The sequence below is a fragment of the Ursus arctos genome, unplaced genomic scaffold (genome assembly GCF_023065955.2).
Source record: "Ursus arctos isolate Adak ecotype North America unplaced genomic scaffold, UrsArc2.0 scaffold_17, whole genome shotgun sequence".
NCBI lineage: Eukaryota > Metazoa > Chordata > Mammalia > Carnivora > Ursidae > Ursus > Ursus arctos.
The window spans coordinates 47,711,682-47,719,916 of record NW_026622841.1 but is presented as its reverse complement, the minus strand read 5'-3'; the positions used below and the strand labels follow the sequence as shown (position 1 = coordinate 47,719,916).

The 8,235-nt window shown below is 43.0% G+C and overlaps 1 protein-coding gene across 4 annotated transcripts in view; it reads left to right on the top strand.

Moving 5' to 3' along the window:
* Nucleotides 1-779: 779 nt before the first annotated feature.
* The window catches only part of GREB1L (GREB1 like retinoic acid receptor coactivator), a 262,117-nt gene continuing 254,661 nt past the window's right edge, over nt 780-8,235 (top strand). For 3 of the 4 annotated variants that reach the window (XM_044382873.3, XM_026496065.4, XM_044382874.3), the window contains exon 1: nt 800-938. The gene's annotated coding sequence lies outside the window, so the exon portion shown is untranslated. Of the gene's footprint in view, nt 939-8,235 lie in introns of all 4 variants that reach the window. The other variant, XM_057313207.1, reaches the window with a different exon arrangement.

Below are 8,235 nucleotides of genomic sequence, written 5' to 3'. Positions count from 1 at the left end.
AGGGGATGCCAGTGGGGCGGCCGATCCCTCCTGGGCCCGGAGGCTCCGGACAAGCCATGGCGAGCGGGCAGCCTCCCCCAGCGCCCGGCCCGGGTCCGCGGGCGGGAGGGCGTGCTCATCCAGGAGGTGCAAAAGTCGGCTCTGGCCCGGAGCTCCCGGGTTTGTTTGGTTTTGTCCGCGTCCTGCCCCCCGCCCTACCCCCCTTCGTGCAAAAGGCCAAGGGTTTTTGACCCACCATTGCCCAGGCCGAGTTCACACTTAGGGCCCTTTAGCCGCGGTCCTGCGGACAGAGAAAGCAATCGCGCAATGAAGCGAGAGCACTCTGTGAATGAACGCGGAATCCGCGAGAAAATAATTTTTCTTCCCGGCTGAGCGCGTCAGCCGCACTCTGGGGGGCAATCCTCCTTCCTAGAAGACCCCCTCCACACCACCACGTTCCACACCCCACAGTGGCCACACACATCATTTGTGTCGTGGAGTTTGGAAATGGAGGCGTGAGCACAGTGGACTGAGGAGGGGAGGGGGGGTCGTTGGAGGCGCTGGGGAGGGAAATGTGCGCCCATTACTCTCAAGGAGGGCAGGGGAGCCCTAAAGGCCACTCGCGGGCGCGAGGGCTGCGGGAGGCCGAGAGGCGGGGCGGGGGGAGGGGGCGCGGGGGTCCCCGCCGCGGAGGTTCTGGGGAAGCGGGAGGGGCAGCACCTGAGGAATCCGCCTCCGGCCGCGGCGGCCGCCGCCTCGCTCCGCCCCGGGGAACTGAGCGCGCGGCGAGCGCGCCTGCCAGAGAGACGCCAGCCACCGGCGGCGCTAGCACCTCGGAGGAGGGCGGCCGGAGCGAGCGCAGCGCAGCGCTGGGACCCGGACTGGGGGTGGGGAGACGAGCCCCGGCCGAGGCGAGGGCCACCCCCTGGTCCTCTGCCCTAGCGCCCCGCCAGGGCCAGGTGAGCGGCTGCGGGGACTCCGGGGCGCGGGCGCGGGGAGGCGGGGAGGTGAGAGGTCGCGAGCCCGGCGCGAGCGCACGCCTCTGCCGGGCAGAAGCTGCCCTTTGGCGGGCTGTGGACACCCTGCCTGCGCGGGGAAGCGCTGCGGCTGACTTTTTCTGGAGGACTGGGAAGGCGGAGCGGGGGTGTGAGCGCCACTGTGTTTGCGTGGCGAGGGCAGGCGCCACTGGCAGCCTCGGATCCGAACCCCTTCTCCCCGCCGCCTCGCGTCAGCCCTCTGAGGGGACCCAGCCCGTTCGGTCCGCGCCCGGAGGCCAGAGGCCTGTCACCGCGGGCTCTTCTCGCTGCCTTTGTGGCGGGAGCCAGGAAGCCCGAGCGTGGGACGGGAGAGGCTGCGGCGCGGCGGGGAGCGCCGAGGCGGAGGCGGCGGGGGGCGCGCCGCGGACCGCTCTCCCCGAGCCTAAGGGGCTTATGAGGGGGTCGCCCGGCGGGTGGACCGCAAGCAGGGAGGTGCGGAGGTGACCGGGCGGGGCGGGGGTGGGGGGAGGATGGAGAGAGCTCAGCTTGGGAAAGTTGAGAGCGTCCAGCGGAGGCTGGGCGGTTGCTCAGTGTCCATGGGTTTCTTTTCTCCACATCCATGTCACTTCGTCACGAGCGCGCGCGCGTCTCCAGCCATCATTTCCATTTTTCTGTGAGTAGTGGAGGACCACTCTTAATCTGAATGAGACACAAAGGGCTGTGTTGACAGCTGACCCTGACACAGGTAGACAGCGAGGTGAGGTGTGTGCTCTGGCCTGGCAAGGGTGATGATGAGGCAGTTTGTTAAAGTAAATCAATTCTCTTAGTCCCTCTTCGAGCTCCATTAAAATAAATTATCTGTATAGATTCAGTTCGTGGGGCTTCTCAGTTAAATCGAGCCCAAGTAAGGTCCAGAACGATTCATCTGCACGGGAACAGCTGCTGCCTCCAACCGAGGTGGAGGGATCCTGCAGAAACTCATTCAATCATACTCCTTTCCTATATGAATGTGACTGTCACACGGTCCTTACACACCCTACGCCAGCCCTCTGTCTCCTGTCCAAAAGACAGAAACCAAATTTTAATTTCTATTTTTCACAACTTTAGAGCCCCCCCTTCCCCGAAATCCCACTTAAATCTTATATTAAAACCTAGCCATTTGAATATGGGGAAGAGGTTTTCTGCGAAAAATTTTTTAAACTAATTGCCCCCTTAAAAACCTCTCATCCCTCCGAACATTTTCTTATACTTCAGATCCTGGAATTCGGCTTCGAGTTTTGTGACTGTGTTGTTCTTTTTCTTTCTGAAAATTTCTATGTGATTTTACAAGTTGCGATACTGAAAAGTTATTTAAAAGAGGAAAAAACATTAAAATAACAGTTTCATTGAAAATGTTTAGTAATAGAATTATGTGGATATAGGCATGTGTTTAAAGGGACATTTTAAATTCATATTGAAAAGTAATGTGTCTAGGGTTAAGAATTTCACAGTGTAAAGTAAGTTTTCTCTTTCCCACTCCATACTCCCGATGTCTTCCTTCCCAAAGACAACCGCTGTTGTCAATTTCTTGTATATTCTTCCATATATCTTCTATTAAAATGGGATTAGATTATGAAGATAAAGGTTGAAAAGAATGGAGTATAAGACTGAACTGCATATCAATGGTGATGACTATGTGATATCCACTCATGATGACTTTAGAAACTTCTATTTGGCCTAAGGCGCTTATTACAGTGGAAGATCAATTAGAATGCTAAAGATCTTGAAACAAGTATACTGTGGAAAGCAGAACTGTTAACTGATTATCCCTGCGCCTCCCCTTACCATCACTAGTTTCTCTACACTGTTTTTAATAACCTTTTTAAAAAATTGTTTCCTCCATTTTGGAACTCTTTATGAAGTAATGGATGAGCACTGTCCAGTGAAGTATATTATCGGAAGACATTGAAAAGGCATATGTATACACTCCCATTGACATAATATGAAAATTTAGTGGTAAGGGAGAAATATGAAGGCCAAGTTTAAGATATTTGGTCACATCTAGTTCCAGGCCTGCATTTACCGTAAACTAGCTAAATGAAGTAACTTCCTTAGAAATGCCTTTGTTTCCCCCTCAGTTAAAGAAATGAATTGCACTACTAGGTTTCTAAGGGTCCTTTTAAATCCAAAATTTTATTATTAAAATAGTACTGATGTTCTAAGACTACCTAAGGATAACCCAGTTGGACCTGTGTGTACTAAGCAGTAGAATGACAAAAAAATATTCCTGGTTTGTGGATTCATAAAAAGGAAGTTAGAGGTATTTAAACTACATTCCTGTTCTTATGAGATTGATATCATTGAGGAACAGCTACTGCACTTTCCCACAAAATGTCTGTTTATGTTACTGATAGAGGCCAAACCCTGAGCTGAATGGGCCTCTGTGTATATCACCTTGTAAGGCTAAGGAGAGTGAATTTTCTTCATAGCTCATGGTGCCATTTTTAGGTAAATTACTCTTATCAAACTCTTACTTTTCTTTTCGGTAAGTGGAAATACAGTTAGTTCACTTACGTACTTCAAAAGAAGTTGACATAATTTACTTAGTAATTCTCACAGGCATTTAGAATGTGAATATCCCTATAGCTGTTTTATTTATTTTATACGTGTTCACTTAGAGATCATGTATTAGTAGGAAACTTTTCTAATCTCTAAAACACCTGCAAACTCTGGGCTAATGATCCCTGGATGGGTGCAGTGAGCTGAGGAGTGATTGCAAGATTATGAAAGTAAAAAGAATTCGTTGATTTTAGTCACTATATATGATCTCAATTAAGGTTTTTCAAAAGTACACTGTAATAAGTCAGTCAGAGAAAGACAAATACCATGATTTCTCGGATATGTGGAATTTAAGAAACAAAACGGATGAACATATGGGGGAGGAAAGAAAAAAGAGAGAAGGAAACAAACAATAAGAGACTTAAAGATAGAGAACAAACTGAGGGTTGATGAAGGGAGGCGGGTGGGGGATGGGCTAGGTGGGTGATGGGTATTAAAGAGGGCACTTGTTCGATGAACATTGGGTGTTGTATGTAAGTAATGAATCACTGAATTTTACTCCTGAGGCCAATATTGCACTGTTTGTTAACCAAGTAGAATTTAAATAAAATTTTGAAAAGAGAAAAAAAAGTACACCATAAATGGCGATTGCAAAAATCATCTCATACTTTGGAGCTTCAGAATTACCAATAAAGAATATTGTGTAATTATTTTGAATAATTCTGTAATATGAATAAATTATTAGTGAAGTTTTAGGAATGTTGATTGGGATGATAAGAATATAAACTAGAAGAATGGGTTTGTAAGGGTGCTTAGAGTAATCTTGATTGACAAGACTGACAAAAACAAAAGAAAATTGGGTACTAGCAGGAAGTTCTAAAATGGTAGTAGTTTTGTTTCTTCCAGCTCCCTTCTCAGTCTTGTTATATGAATATATGTTTTTATAGATGTCTTATCATATTACAGATACATTTCTATCCTGATTTTTATCAACTTTTTAAATAATTTATTCACTATTTGTAGTAATTTTATAATAGTTTATCCAATTAATGTACCATAATTTACTTAGCCCTTCCTCTACTTGGGAATTTTCCAGTATTTAAAAATAATATGGTGACTGTCCTCATGAATGTAACTTTCTTCTCCTTCTCTCCTTCCTTCCTTCCTTCCTTCCTTCCTTCCTTCCTTCCTTCCTTCCTTCCTTCCTTCAGATTATTTCTTCAGAGAGGTGATAATGGTGTAGTTGTAATAGGGGACTCTAAAATTAAAGGTTCAGGGTTCAAAACCTCACTCCATCACTTACTGGCAGAATTTGTTTATAAATTTTTTTCTCAGAACTTTAGCTTCTTAACTTATAAAATGGATATACTAATAGCTCTCTACAAAGTTAATATAAAAAGCATTAGCATGATGAAAACACAAGTAAATGTTAGCTCTTATTTTTAATAGAACATTTCCAGATTCCTGGTAATTTCCAAATTACTTCCAAAAGGATTATATAAATTTATACTGTCGTTAACAATCTGTGTGCTTATGTCCTTTTAAATCATTTATGTTATTGTGACTAATTTGATCAATGTAAAATTGTATCCCTTTGTTTTGATTTGTATTTCTTTAGTCTTGTGCTAAGTGAGAGGTGTTTTTTTCAGCAGTATTTGCTACAGTTTTCTAAATGGATGGTAGACATTTCACCCACCTCAGTCATTTTGAGCTGAACTATAAGATGGGCATATAGGACAGGTCAGTTACACTGCTAATGAAGGCTGAATCAAATGTTCCAATAGTTTCTTTCAAATTAATTGTAGTTGTTTTGTTGTTGTTGTTGTATTTTCAGTCTATGGTAACTGTTATTAGTTGTTATTATTTTAAATCTTAGGAAAGTAGCTGCTAAAGTTAATAATGTAATATATCAATTCTACCTAAGTGAAAATGCAGTCTTTTTTCCCCTTGAGAGGCTGATTTATAATTAGCATTATTGTGATCACAATTTGGTGGATTTTTACTAGAAATGCTTGTCAAAACTTGGGGGAAAAAGTCAGAGAGAAAGTTTCATGAGCCCTAATCATGGTATCTTTTGGCTACAAATGGATAATGAAGTTATTCCCTCTGACTGGAGTTCTTATATAGTCAAGGTAATTTAGACTACACAAAAGCATGCCCTTGTAAGTTCTGGAGTTCCAGCAGCCCTGATATTGCTGGCAAACACACACCCAATGTGGATAACAGCAGCTCTTTGTGCTGCTGAGCCCCAGGAGGGCTCCCTATTGTGTACTCTTCCTTCCCTCCCATTCTTGACTGACTGGTGATAGCAACTCCTCCAAGTCCAGATGTGAAGCTCCCACAACAACTCCCCTCTTCTACCCAACTCTGTATTTACCCCTACCACCTACCCCTTCAGCAGATTTGCTTTTGCCCTATGATATGGAGATTCAGTATCTTTTCAAGATTTTATTTTTTAAATTTTCTATGCTTTATGAGTGTCTTCAACAGTCCTTACAGTAGAGACTATAGGCATGATTAACACATAATCAGCACTTGATAAATGTTTGTTGCTGTGAACCATATCTTATATGGTCTTTTCTCTTCCTGGGCATGGTTCTATTTTTGTGGTACCAGTCTGGAGAAGCAAGTTGTGTCCTGCATTGTTGTATTTGCCTATATTTCCTGGGTTGGGAGTTGAGAAACCTGCTTGTTCTATCTCTTTTCATTTCTTATGTACTTGGGTAAATTCTTAACTCCTGCACCTTACTTTTCTTATGTAAAATGGAACTAATAATTACTGCTCTAATAATCAACTTCTGTACAAGATTGTTGTAAAGATAAAAAGGAATAATAAATGTGGACATGTTTTGGGAAGAAAGGATGTACACATTCGTAAGAAAAAAAAAGGTTGTTAAAATTACACATTATCACTATACTTCAGGAGTGTCCATAGCTTTGAGAAAACTTCACCTCAATGTAGAGCTGCACTTGGAGCTTGAAAGTTCTTGGGGCCCAACTCAAACTATTCAATCAGAAACTCTGGGGACAGGGCCCACTGATCTGCATTTTAAGAACCATTCTGGCGCTGAACCACTGCTTTAGGGAGTAGGAAATGTCAACAACCACTAGAAAAGTATTCTGTTAAATATCAGTTATAAAATAACCCAGAAATGTCATAACATCTCTTTTGCATGCCAAGTATGAATTGAAATTTAGCTATTATTATTAGCTGCTGTTTGCCTTTTAATCTCTCAAAATTTATCTCAGAGGAATTGTAAACTCAAGCGCCTATAGAGGTTAAGTAGGTAATCTGAGTGAGTGAACACCTGTAAAATAATATAGGCTAACGGGTTCTGGTGGACAAGGAAGTCTGAAGGCAGTAGAATTTCTAAGACTTCACTGATTTTTGCCCCATGGGACTGTGTGTCACTGTTGCCAGATGATTTCATTTTTCAAATGGAGCTGAAAATTCATACTTTTAAATGAGTTTAAATGTTGCCAAGAAATTGTAAGAAAACATAGGGACCCAACAAAACAAATTTGGAAAGCTAGATAATTTCCAACCTCTCAGTTGGAAATTAGTCTATTCTTACCCTGTCCAATATGGTAGTTCCTTGCCACATGTGGCTATTTAAGTTTAAATTAAGATTCAGTTTCTCAGTTGTGCTAATCATATTTCAAGTGCTTAATAGTTGCATGTGGCTAGTGGCTACCATATTGGACTGTGAAGATATAGAAGATTTCCATCATTGGAGCAAGTTGGACAGCTTTGGTTCAAACTCTTTGACTCAAATTTCCCTTCTAGGAATTTGCTAGAAAGAAATAATTAGACAAATGCTCAAAGGAATATGGCAAAAATATCACCCAAATCATTATAGAGTAAAAAATTAGAAACAAACTAAACATTATGTTTTTATTAAAAATTAGGTTGCAGTAAATATCCATGATATATAGGTAAGTGAAAAATATTCCTATTGCATAATCATTTATTTGGGTAGATAGCTTAAGTACATAGAGATTAGAGGAAGAGTTTTTCTCTTCTGACGTGCATATGAGTAGAATGAAGTTTTCCCTCTTTTAGCCTGCAGCTCTTCTTATACAGAATAGGTTGGCTTTCACTGCAACGTGGGCAGAGGCACTCGATAACTCTCCAGGCTGTATCAGTATCACGTGGGTTCCTGTTAGAAACTCAGAATCTTAGGCCTCACTCCAAGCCCATTGAATCATCAGAATCTCCGGCAGGGCCCAGGAATCTATATTAACAAGCTGTCTACCTTCTGGCTGTATTTGCCTCCTAACGCTGAATGTTTCAAGCTTTATTTGTTTTGTCTTGGCCAAGTGAAATCTCTTTGAACTCTGTCCAGGTGACATTCTAGGTGCTGAGGATACCACAGTGAAGAAAACTAACAAATATTCCTACTCTTATGGGAATCAAACAATAAGCGAGAGAAAATGAGTAAACTGTTGTATTTTAGATTTCAAGAACTGCTAGAGAGGAAGGTGAAGCAGCAAGGGTAATTAGAAGGCGAGAGAGGAGCTGTGATTCTCTGTAAGGTGTCACTGAGATGTGACACCTGAGTGAAGTCCTGAAGTCTGTGTGAATCACTGGAAAGTTGAGAGGAAGAGCATTCTCACATGTTGTGGGAGGGGTAGCAAGGAGGCCAATGCCACTGAAGGGGAGAGGCAAGTGAGGGAGTGAGTGGAAGATTAGGTCAGAGAGGTAGTCTAGATCTTTTGACTTCAAAATTCTTTGTTCTCT